Source organism: Acinonyx jubatus, chromosome B4 (assembly GCF_027475565.1).
Source record: "Acinonyx jubatus isolate Ajub_Pintada_27869175 chromosome B4, VMU_Ajub_asm_v1.0, whole genome shotgun sequence".
NCBI lineage: Eukaryota > Metazoa > Chordata > Mammalia > Carnivora > Felidae > Acinonyx > Acinonyx jubatus.
In genome coordinates this window covers 117,345,307-117,357,306 of record NC_069387.1, presented here as the reverse complement: position 1 = coordinate 117,357,306, position 12,000 = coordinate 117,345,307, and the positions used below count along the sequence as shown (strand labels likewise).

Genomic DNA, 12,000 nt, shown 5'->3' with positions numbered 1-12,000 from the left:
ACTAACCCTCTACCCTAGTCAGCTTCATTCATCCAATCAATCAGTGGCACCGACTTTCACCACACCAAGACCATGAAGGTAACTAGGCATTTTCTCTTAGAACGTACTGCCAGAGGGTAGGAGGAAACTTTTGGAGGTGATGGATAGGTTTATGGCATAGTTGTGGTGATGATTTCACAAGTGTGTACTTATTTCCAGAGTCATTAAGTTATGTACATTAAATAAGCACAGATTTTTGTATGTCAATCATGCTTTCGATAACGTAGCTTAAAAAGAAAGAACTTACAGTTTCTCTATCTCTAGACATAACCAAGTAGCACCTAGACTTACCTGTGCAGAGAAACATGTGTCTCTCCTTCACTCCAAAGCTAACCATTCTGTCTGTGCCCCAGGCCCATCCCCATCCTCCCTCTCCAAAATCAATCTGTTCTTCTCTCCTTGTAGCCTCATGGCTTCCTGCAGTGTCACCCCATCTCCCCGTGGTTGAGATCACTGTGCTTCTGCAGTATCACAATAACAGCAATTGTCTAGGCCTGGCTCACAGTATATCCCATTTCTGACTCATGCAGGTGTGTCAGTACTTAACATGCATCCCTTTTCCCTGTGGACATCCTATTTCACCTCCAAAACCTAGCTTAACATATCCTTGCCTCCAAATGTCCTTGGTCCTCTCAGAAAACTACTTTCCATTCTGTGCTCCCAAGACCTGTTGTCTTTGAATATAGTACCAATCACAGCCTGACAGGGTGGTGTGTTAGGTACACACATGCTTCCCCATTAGATTGAGAACTCATTGCATGCAAGGGTTATGTCACCATGACTCATTCTATCTCCATTGCATGGCTTTCTCATATAATTGACATTTAACAAATGTTTGTGGAATAATGATGCTTTCTTTCCTCTCACCAGGTAGGACTTGATAAAAGTAAATACTCATGTCATATCATGTCATTTGTGTTCTCAGACAGACTTTTTCTCTTGATAATGTGCCTTCCCAATGGTTCTTCTAGACACAGAAGCAAATATGCTTTAATAAGTCTTTTGGCTTTTCTTCTTTGTCCCTAGCTAGTTGCAATCATCTGTCCTCCTAGGCTCACAGAGATTATTCAGTATCTGCCTGTGGCTACCCTTCCCCTTATCCTCATCTTACACCACCCGACCCCATGTAACCTCTAGAAGAAAGAAGCAAATAATTGCACTGGCCACTGACCTCACAGTCATATTCAGTAGTAAAGCATAAGGAAAGGACAATATTTATTAATCCTGCACCAAACACATGCACGCATGTGCATGTTACACACACACATATAAATCATCTTGTTTTGTTAACATCAGTTTATATACATATAGTCAATACACTATGTGCTTTCAGTAGATCTATGAAGGAGGTATTACTATCATGTCCATTTCACAGATGCAGAAATGGAAGCTGGGAAAGGTGAATATCTTCCCCGAGATCCAGCTCTGAATATTGGAACTAGGAATTAAACTCAGGTCTGCCTTGCATCAAAGCCAATTCATTCTGTTATGCAAACTGCTTCAAAAATAGGGGAAATCGATTAATATTAATGATTGTATGGCTTGTATGTGTGACTGTGCAGATTATTCATAGCTACACTGTATATACATCATAAAAATATAAATTATTTATTAAGCCATGATGTATAAGACCTCACATATGTTCCTAACTGCTGATATATGCACCTCACAGAAGAACATTATTCACTGGGGAGTTATTTATGTTTGTAACCTTCCTCTTAGAGGACACTCCATGATTCAGATAAGAAAATCAAGGCCCAGAGAAGAGCAGACCCTTCCCAAAGGACAGAATTCTAGAGTTCCAGAGCATCACCCCATCCTGGATTTCAAAGTATAGGTCTGATTAACTGCGCTTTTTGAAGAAACACAATACATCAACCAGTTTGTCTTTCAGGAACAAAGTCGACACTCCCCATAAGGATCCCAAACAACAGAGTTATTTGGAAGGGACACCACACTCATACAACAATGCCAGTTGTAAAGAGAAGACGGGAAAGACAGGAAAGGCATTTTGCAGATCAAAAATATTTGAAGACCTTGTCTCTGAAAAACTCACGGGCTGAGAGCCAGTTTTGAATTCCATATTCCCCCCTTCCCAAACTTTTCATACTGATTATATATTTATATAAGCAGTCCAAGATTTTAAGCCACTAGAATCCTAGAAATTATATACAGGTAGAATTATGGAGAAAAAAAACTGATTATTTTAGCTTTCCTTAATTTTCTTCATCTAGCAATACTCTACTTACTGAGCACCAGCTATGTGCTAGGTATTTCATATAGTTTGGGTGAAGAACCAGAAGCAATAATTTTCAACATCAAAAAATTAAATATGTTCCAAAATAGGCTTCTACTTTCAAAAATTGATGAATAATCACATTAAGCAGCAATAAATGACGTGTGGGGATATTTAAGGCACTGAAGCCCTTCGGAATGAGCAGATCAGCAAAATGCAACACCAGAAGAACAGGTTTGGGTACTATAAATATGGCTACTGCATATTTCACCTCTCTTGACAACCATAGCAAGGATGTAGAATTCATGTACCTATCTTTAGAATTGTCAGAGAAGGTATTTACTGAAAAATAAGTAATTTGCAAGGAGGGAGTCTGTAAAGAGATTGTTTCTAAAGGGTAAGAACTGTTTAGTAGGATTGAAATAACTCAGTGGGAAATGGGTGAAATCCTCAATGACTATCACTTTAGTTAACACTGAGGAAGTAAAACAATTGTTCCCCTCATTCTGTTTCCAAATGGAAAATGCACCCCATCACTTTTAAGCCACCATTTTTACAACGCTCTTGTGCCATCCGAAGCGTATTCCTGATTTCTAAAAGGCGTGTCAGAAATACGTAAGAAAAGCCACTGCAGTATGGAACTTAGAATTCTATTCTTAACAGTCACCTGGCTTTGGCTCCATGGTAAAGAATGTGCAAGTGTTGAAATCTAACAGACCTCGTTGCTTGCATAACCTCCCCGAACCTGTTTCCTCATTTGTGAAATAGGGGATAATATCACTTTCCATACAGGTTGTAAGGATCTGATGTGATAAATTATGCATACAGCCTGGCCTGTAAACTAGTTTTATATGGCTTTCCAGCCCTATCACTACATATCATCTACTCATTTTAAGTCTTAACAATGTATTTCGGTGGTAGAACTACAGGGAACAAATGCAGTTAAAGCACCTCTCCTGCCCTAAAATATGTAAATTGTTTCCTACAGTACCGTTTCCTGGAGTAGTTTCTCTTCCCACCCCTGACACATTCCTGATTCCCCTGGCAGTCACACCGCCCACTGAATGGTTCAAACACTTTCCTGGTCTACTTTGAGCAACTGTGAGTCCTTCTGTCTGCACAATTATTTTTACATGCCATACATATTTAATTAGGAGAGCACGGAAACTACTCCAGGGCTGAGGAATAGTGATGTTTGTGTGCTTCTCCTGTGGGGCTTGCGTGTGGACCAGTTTGGTTGACGTGTCTTGCTGACGAGACCAAAGAGGTGGCTTCCATCCACATATGAGCAAACCCGTCGCTTCATTCCTGGACCCGGATCGTAACTCAGCCTGCGCGTGGAATGAGATCCGCCAGGTGTTAGGTCTTCTGTCTTCCCGTCACTTGTCTTCACCATCCCCAGGTTGGCATTATCTGTTCGTTAGAACAACAAATAGGTTCTACCAGCCTGCAACATGCCAAGCCAACATGCTAGCATGCCAACATGCTAGGTGCTGGGCTGAATCAAGTCGACATGTACCCCTGCCCTCGTGGGGCCTGCAATCTAGTTTGAGAGGGAGACAACAGATAAGTGGACAAGCAAATATAAATTCTAAAAAGAACCATGTGAGAAATGAACAGAGTATGGTAAGGGGAGTGGAGGAAGGACCTACTTAAAGAGGGTGGCCATGAAAGGCCCCTCTGATGAAGCATATCTGGCTGAGTCCTGAGTGTATAGAAGGACCCAGCACTGGGAAGCGTGTAAACAGTGTAAGTTTCAGCGACACACAGGGAGCCCTCCATGCTGGGTGCTGTGGCTACTGCAAGACGTGAGAACGTGGCCTCTGCTCAACGATAGGACCAAGACACATTACCATACTCTCCCTGGGTCCTGGGTGGTATCGAAAAGCTTCGCCCAGCACAAGGAGAAAGCACATCCCACCCAGTGACCACTGGTGGGGTCACTCTCCATCCAGTGACCACCCCACCCAGTCCCCAAGGGAATTTTGTAGACACAAGTGGTATGAATGTAGGCTTATTCAAGAACCACACCTCTCTGAAAAAGCATTGGAAGCAGTAAAGTTGTAAACTGTGACTTTGGAAGGCAAAATTCATTCTTTCCCATACTTCACATCCAGATCTTCATGTTTTAGGTAAATTGACCCAGAAAGACAGAAAAACAACTCAATAAGCTCTCTCAAGCATGGTTGAAAAGATGCCTTTGCCGGTCAAATGGTCCTAATACAGTATCCAGCTCCTATCACCTTTTGCACTTTTCTAGAATTCCTTAACGAGAATCTGACATATTTTCCTCTTGTTTTTTTTTTCTTTTTTTTCTTTTTTTTTTCAATATATGAAATTTATTGTCAAATTGGTTTCCATACAACACCCAGTGCTCATCCCAAAAGGTGCCCTCCTCAATACCCATCACCCACCCTCCCCTCCCTTCCACCCCCCATCAACCCTCAGTTTGTTCTCAGTTTTTAAGAGTCTCTTATGCTTTGGCTCTCTCCCACTCTAACCTCTTTTCCTCTTGTTTTTTTTTTTCTATCACTTTGTTTTTATAGAATGGTTTATATTTTTCAAAAGACTTTCACATCTTTTTTGGTTCCTCATAAAAACTCTGTGAATGAAGAAGACAGGTTTGAAGCATTAATGAAGCAGAAAGTTAACAGAACTTGTGCTTTGGTTTCTTTGCAAAGTATCCCCCCTCCCCAGCCATGAGTTTTCTGTGGAATACAGAATATACCTTTTTTGTTTTTTAATATGGAATATGTCTTACTCCAAATGTTCATTTTAACAGGGTAGGCAATATGATGGAGTGATGAAAGATACAGGCTTTGTGACGAAAAGGGATGGGTGTGTGTGTGCACGCGTGTGCATGTTTAATCAGGGCGCTGCCCCCCAATTAATATGCCATCTTAAGCCTCAGCTTCCGCCACTCACACCCTGCCCCCCTACCCCTGTAAACAGTGATAACAACACCAAACTTGAAAAGGGTTTTTGGGCAGTAAATGAGGTAACAAGGAAAGCACCCAGCTCAGTGCCTGTGTGAAGATGCTTTGCCCTCCCTTGGCCACTTTCTTTTTCCTCAACACTCAGGAGAGGCTGAGCCCAGCAGCTGCGTAGAGTAGTACTCACAGAGACTTGCCTTCCCCGCCAAACCCGTTCCTCCGCCTTTCTGCAACACCATTCTCCCAAGCCCAGTTTTCTGGAGTCATCCTTAAAAAACCTCCCTCTCCTTTACCACCTACAAATGATACTCACCATCCCTGCCCTTTCTGCTGCCTAGACAATTCTCAGATCCGCTCCTTCCTCTCATTGCCATTCATTTATTCATTCAATGACTGTTGAGTACCTACTACCTGCAGCCACTACACTGGACTCTGGGAAAACAGGAGGGAACAGGCCTGAATTCCTGGCACTCATCCTCACTCAAATTATTTCAGTTTACTCGCCTACAGACAGTGGCTCCTTACTCCAGTCCATTCTCAGTATTGACATCAAAATTATTGTCCTAAGCAATACTGATCTCTGATCTCCTCAATTCTGATATCATCCTTTGCCTTCTTTACAACCGTGACTGGTTTCCCAAAGATTTCAACGTGGTAAAAACGGCCCGTATTTACTGAGCCTGTACTATGGGCCAGGCGCTGTTTTAAGCACTTTACATGTATTGTCTAATTCGGTTGGAAGACCAAATGCCTTTAGAATACCCTTAAATCTGGCCACAGCCCACCCCCACCACTTCCTCCCCTGCCACTCACACATCCAGTTCTTCTTGCCAAAATCAATCAGATGTTAAAACCATACACAGACATGTCATGTTCTTATGTTCTTGCATGCCTCTGAGCTTTTGCATGGTATTTCCTCTGCCTGGAATTCCCTTCCCTTAGTTTTCTGCCTGGAAATCCAACTCATCCCTGAAAGTCTTCCTCCGACACCATGAAATCATCTGCAGCTCCCCCTGGATCAGGTCACTTCTGACCCTCTGCTTTCATAACACTGTGTGTGCCCTACACAACCTTGCATCACTGACACAGTCAACCCTGGATGCGGATTTCTGATGAATACCTGAACACTACAGGCTGCATTGTTGGGGTCTCACACCACAACGTGACTCTCAGAACAGAACTGCCAGTACAGACCTGGAAGTGCAGGAGTGTAACAATTCTATCAAGGGCACAGGCACCAACTTTTATAAAACGTGCCGTGACTCCTTCATAAGCTTTCTTTCTTTTGTGTTTTGCACTTTAAGTAGCAAAAGTAGTAGAACTCCATGCTTGGTTAACATTGTTCCCTTATTCCGTGGAAGGTTAGATCTTGGCTAGCCTGGGTGCTATGAAAATGGGGGCATCGGCAAGCCAGGCAGAGAGAGCTGGAGAGAAGCTTTGTTTTTCCCCTAAAATGTTGCCTCTCTGGTGTCCATCACTGCCGTTATGTGGAAGATAACTTACAAGCCTCCAAAGGAAGCCTCCTGCCTAAATTTAATCAAAGATCAAACTGACCTCTTGGAAAAAGGAGTATTTGCTAAAGGAAGACCAGGCACTTATAATATTTGATGTTTAATGCCCAATTATCCATCTCCCCAAAAGTCACCAGTTCTGGGAAATATGACAGTCATCAGGAAGTATGGCAATGAGAAGCTCTTCTATTTCCTGAGATGAAATTCAGCAAAGACATAAGCAACAAAAGATGTTTAATGCTGACCTTTTGGAAATTGATTTTTTTTTTTCATTTAATTAAGATAGGGTTCTAAATAGTAAGTATGTCATGGAGTGTCTGTCTGTCTCACTTGGAAGTCCAGTAAATTTTCTGAAGGCATGAAGATTTAATCATCAAGTAAACTGAACTAATCAGACAAAGCTCATTTGTTCTATTGTCTTTGTGATGTGTTCAGATTCCCCGGCTTCCTAATAAATTGCTTGGCGGTCAATCCAAATTAACCAGAGACATACATCTGTTTGACCTTGCATATAGACAAGATATTAGCCATGAAGCCATTACAAGTAATATATTCAACTTCTAACTTTAAACACTCTTGAATTTAAGCCCTTTTATATTGAGATGAATAGTTTATAGAACCTTTTCTCCCTGCAAAAATCCTCATAAATGAGGGCATTGTTACTATTTTAAAATTAAACCCATCTCCTTCAGTTTCTACATGACTAGAGCTTTTGCAAATAGCCATGTAAATGATTACAAAATAGAAAAAAAAAATGTTTGAAAAGTTGCATTTTATTAAATTTCCAGCTAGATGTGATTATTTTTTCTCTCAAATTCACAATTTAAATTATTCAGTTTTTGGTTTGCCCAAATGCAGTCTTTTTTTAGGAAACAAAAAATAAGCTACACTTATGTAAGATTCAAGTGCTTCATAAACCACTATGTTAATAATACTTGTTTTTTAAATGTTGTGTGTGGAAAGGTAGCGTCTCTTTTCTCCCAGCCTCCTCAATTAGCATTTCTCATACGTGACATTTTCCTAAGAGACACTGCAGTTAAGGAGCGAAGAATCCTGCAATGATTTTTACGTCTGCTCATCGTTTTCCCTCAGGGAGCCTTCAACATGTTCTGTCCATGTTCATGAGATATAAATCTCATTTTTTATGAATCTTGGTAAGAGAAGAGATTAAACCTAAATAAAAACAAATACTGGGGCAAGGAAGCCCCTTTCATCTCAAAGAATTAAAATATGAGGGGCTCCTGGGTGGCTCAGTCGGTTAAGCATCCAACTTCAGCTCAGGTTATGATCTTGTGGTTTGTGAGTTTGAGCCCCGCATCAGGCTCTGTGCTGACAGTTCAGAGCCTGGAGCCTGCTTCAGAGTCTGTGTCTCCCTCTCTCTCACCCCCTCCCCTGCTCGCTCTCTCTCTCACTCTGTCTCCCTCAAAAGTAAACATTAAAAAATTTTTAAAAGGAAAAAGAATTAAAATACGAGGTTTTAATAGTTGAAACATCTTGCCTGAAATAAAGTTGGGAAATTCCTGTAAAAGTTGAGATTAGAAAACAATCATTTTTTATAGACTAGAAGTGAACTTTGGCATTTAAAGTCTTCACCAAAAATCCTGAATTACTTGAATCCTCTAAAGATTGAACCAGGGATTTCAGGAAGATTTAATTTAAGCATTGTCGGAAAAAAAAGGTGACATCAATACATATGATAATAACATTGAGGCATTTTCATCATTAATTATGCATTTCATGGATTTCAAGTGTCCACTGTGTGAATAACATATTAATTAATTAATGATACGCCCATACTCTCATCATTCTAGGGCAGCATAAGAATAAATTACCAATTTTTCATCATATATAGTTTTTGTGTCCAGCTTAATGTTGTAATTATGTTGAAGTAAAAAATGAGTAATTCCTCACTGTGTGAAGGACATTATATGTAGGTAATGAGTTCAGTGACAATTGTACATTAAACTATTTTATGCCAAATACTAAATCACTGTTTATTGCTTGATTTTCATTGGAGGCTTATAAATTATAATGAATTATATTGGCAAGTGGGGATGTTACTTTTGCATTTGATAGTTCATCATCTAGTTTTTAGAAAGCATTGTTCTTCTTTTTTGCTTTTTTGTCTTGAGCTCATAAAATTGATCAACAAGCTTACAAACCTTATACAAAATAAATATACTGTAGTTCATTTTTTATACAGTATACCAAGTAGATTTTTTTTTCTTGGCGCATCAGTAATTTGATGCTATCATTTAAAGGTCTGTTGCTGTTATTCGTTTTGAGATGTCTTTGTTTTAGTCTGGTCTGGTTTAGTTTTGAACCACCTTCTAATATACTACCTGCTAGGAATACAAAGAGAATAAGGCTTATTGCTGCCTTCAAGGAGATTTTTGCCTAAAGGAAACACGTAAACACCTAGCTGTAGCTCAATAAGATAGGTGACAGGGAATAGATGACAAGGGTATTGGTAGAAGTTTCATCTTTCACAAAAGTAGTATTTGACTTGATCTTGAAATATTGAAAGATGTGTAGGGGTTCACCAGATAAAGAAGAGGTGACAGGCATTCAAAAAGAAGGTGTAGCTCATACGCCTTAAAAACCTGAAGGTAGTGTCCCACTTTATCACAGATTAAATGCTCTAATCCCCAAAGAATCCTCCATCCCCAGAAACATCACTTCTTTACATATCTTTACAGACAGCGTACAGCAAAGGTTCTCAGCTTATCCACGGCATGGTCAGCCTGGGCACTCACCATGACCGTTCCTCTTTGTGCCGTATGGGAGGACAGGACCAGCACCATCAGCAGCTAATGACTCCGTCTTTTTAATGACTCTCTGTTCTCCAGCCTTGCTGATCATGGCTGGCCTAGGCAGGGAGAAAATTAAAAGGAGTTTGCCACCCCCCAAAGGGTGATTTTTTTACAGTAAACACTCCATTAACTGGAACTTTTAGATAGCTGATATTGTCAGCCCTTGCTTTCAGTGTGAGAGACAGTGACAAACAATGACTCCTAGGCATGTATTAAAAAGAGCAAAACCTTCTGGGATGTTGCTGGGGCCAGTGTGCATTCCTCAGCCACCTTCTGTGGCAGCACTGTGGCCCAGTGACAAATTGTCTTCACAGAGCCTAACTCAGACACCATGCAATATTCCAAATATCCACAAAAAAATTAAGGACAATCAATAAACTGCACTTAGGCAAGGGAGGAAAAGACTGTGTTTATATATATGTATTAGACATAGATAGATTATATATATATATTACATATAATATATATTTTATGTAATATTTAGAATTCTTCCTAAATATTTTATATACTATATATATTGGATATATATATACACATATATATTTAGGAAGAATATATGTTATATATTATGTAATATGTGGAATTACAAATATTATATAATGTATATAAAACATTGTGTGTGTGTATGTGTATATATAGATAGATAGATAGATGAATTCCAATAGGGATTCCAACAACGGTGAGGAAAAAAGTATCATTTGGCAATAAGGTACACTAATTTAAAAAATTGAATTAAGTGAAAATTTTGTATATTCTATATGCATATCATTTTACCAAGGTTACTTAACATACCACCTCATTATCTAAAGGTAATTGCGGCTTTATCTTGTAAATATTGCAGTATTGAACCACTAATGCAGCCCTTGGAAATTACCTTAATTAAAAAAAAAAATGTTTTCATTATGTGGGAATCATTACTGGCTGACACAGGTTTCCAACTGCCCTCAAATTTCCCACTACCTTTTACTGGCCAGAGCTTCCGCTTCTGGCATTAAGGGTTTTGGAACAAGAGTGAGAGAGTGAAAGGAATAGAAGAAAAATAGAATTGTTCCTGTGGTGGGTATATTAATGGATAGACTTGAAAAGACTAAGACAAACCATAGGGCCCATACTGTAATAAATAAAATACCAGTCACTTAGAGAAGCTCACAACCTTATGACTAAATGAGTCTCTGAGAAAAGATCAACAGGGGCGCCTGGGTGGCGCAGTCGGTTAAGCGTCCGACTTCGGCCAGGTCACGATCTCGCGGTCCGGTCCGTGAGTTCGAGCCCCGCATCAGGCTCTGGGCTGATGGCTCGGAGCCTGGAGCCTGTTTCCAATTCTGTGTCTCCCTCTCTCTCTGCCCCTCCCCCGTTCATGCTCTGTCTCTCTCTGTCCCAAAAATAAATAAACGTTGAAAAAAAAAAAAAGAAAAGATCAACAACTTTTGAGCAGATGTGGGACAAGCACCATGCTAGGCACTTCTATTAAAATTATCTCACTTGGGCCTCATGACAATTCTGGGGGAGAAATGGCAGCCCGATAGAGTGAATATAAGGAGCATGAATTTTTGAAGTTAGAACTGGATTCAGATCCTGGCTTTGTCACCTACTTTGGCAAGTTCTTAAAATTCCTCAGCCTCAGTTTATTCATTTCTAAAATGAAGATAATTACCAACCTTGTAAGACTGAAATGGTAAGGTAAATGGGCTGGTCTGTATTATATGTGTGTTCTCTGACCCTCAGTCTTGTGTTTTCTACCAAACCTCCTCTTGTGTTCAGCTGAAAACTCAGATATTTCTTTGAACTGTGAAAAAGTGTTATCTTCCCCCATCTTGAACTTGCACAGTTGATTTCTTTTGGAACCTTAATGTAGAACATTACATTTGTCCCTGTTAAGTTGCACCTTTTTTATGTCAGCATGGCCTTTGAGCCTGTTGAGGGAATTTTGAATTTTGCATCAGTCTATTACTGTATTAAATATCCTTCATGGCTTTATGGCATTGAGAAATCTGATAAACGTTCCTCGTATGTCTACATTGATGCCATTAATAAAAATATTGAATAGAGCAGAATCCAGGGGCAGAGCCCTGTGGCATTCAATCAGAGGTCCCCCTACAGACTGTGACAGAGTCATTCATCATGTCTCTTGGGTGTATATGTACAACCAGCTGTGAATCCACTTAATTTTTCTCTCATAGAGCCCACCATCTTATAGATAATGAAAGACTTCATCAAGTGCTTTATTGAAATCAAAGACACTGTGTCCGTGGCATTCTTCTGGTCTGTCAACCTCATACTAATAACCCTGTCAAAAGGGGGAAATTAAAATAGTGCAGCAAAAACTTATTTTCAATGAAACCAATGAGGTTTGGAAAGAAGAGTGGCTGATGGCTCAGGGGTGGGTCCCAGAGGAAGGACACCTGGCCAGCTGCTGCATGCTTCTAGCTGTGGCGTTGCACTGAGGAACTGACCACATGCCAGGAGCC

The 12,000-nt window shown here is 40.1% G+C and overlaps 1 protein-coding gene and 1 long non-coding RNA gene across 16 annotated transcripts in view; one reads left to right on the top strand and one right to left on the bottom strand.

Moving 5' to 3' along the window:
* Window positions 1–12,000, top strand: part of ANKS1B (ankyrin repeat and sterile alpha motif domain containing 1B) — a 1,063,758-nt gene that overhangs the window by 954,107 nt on the left and 97,651 nt on the right. The window lies entirely within an intron of this gene.
* LOC128316475 (uncharacterized) overlaps window positions 1–12,000 on the bottom strand; it is a 52,651-nt gene that overhangs the window by 27,060 nt on the left and 13,591 nt on the right. For both annotated transcript variants that reach the window (XR_008300436.1, XR_008300435.1), the window contains exon 2: window positions 9,476–9,588. This is a non-coding gene — a long non-coding RNA (uncharacterized LOC128316475). The remainder of the gene's footprint in view (window positions 1–9,475; window positions 9,589–12,000) is intronic.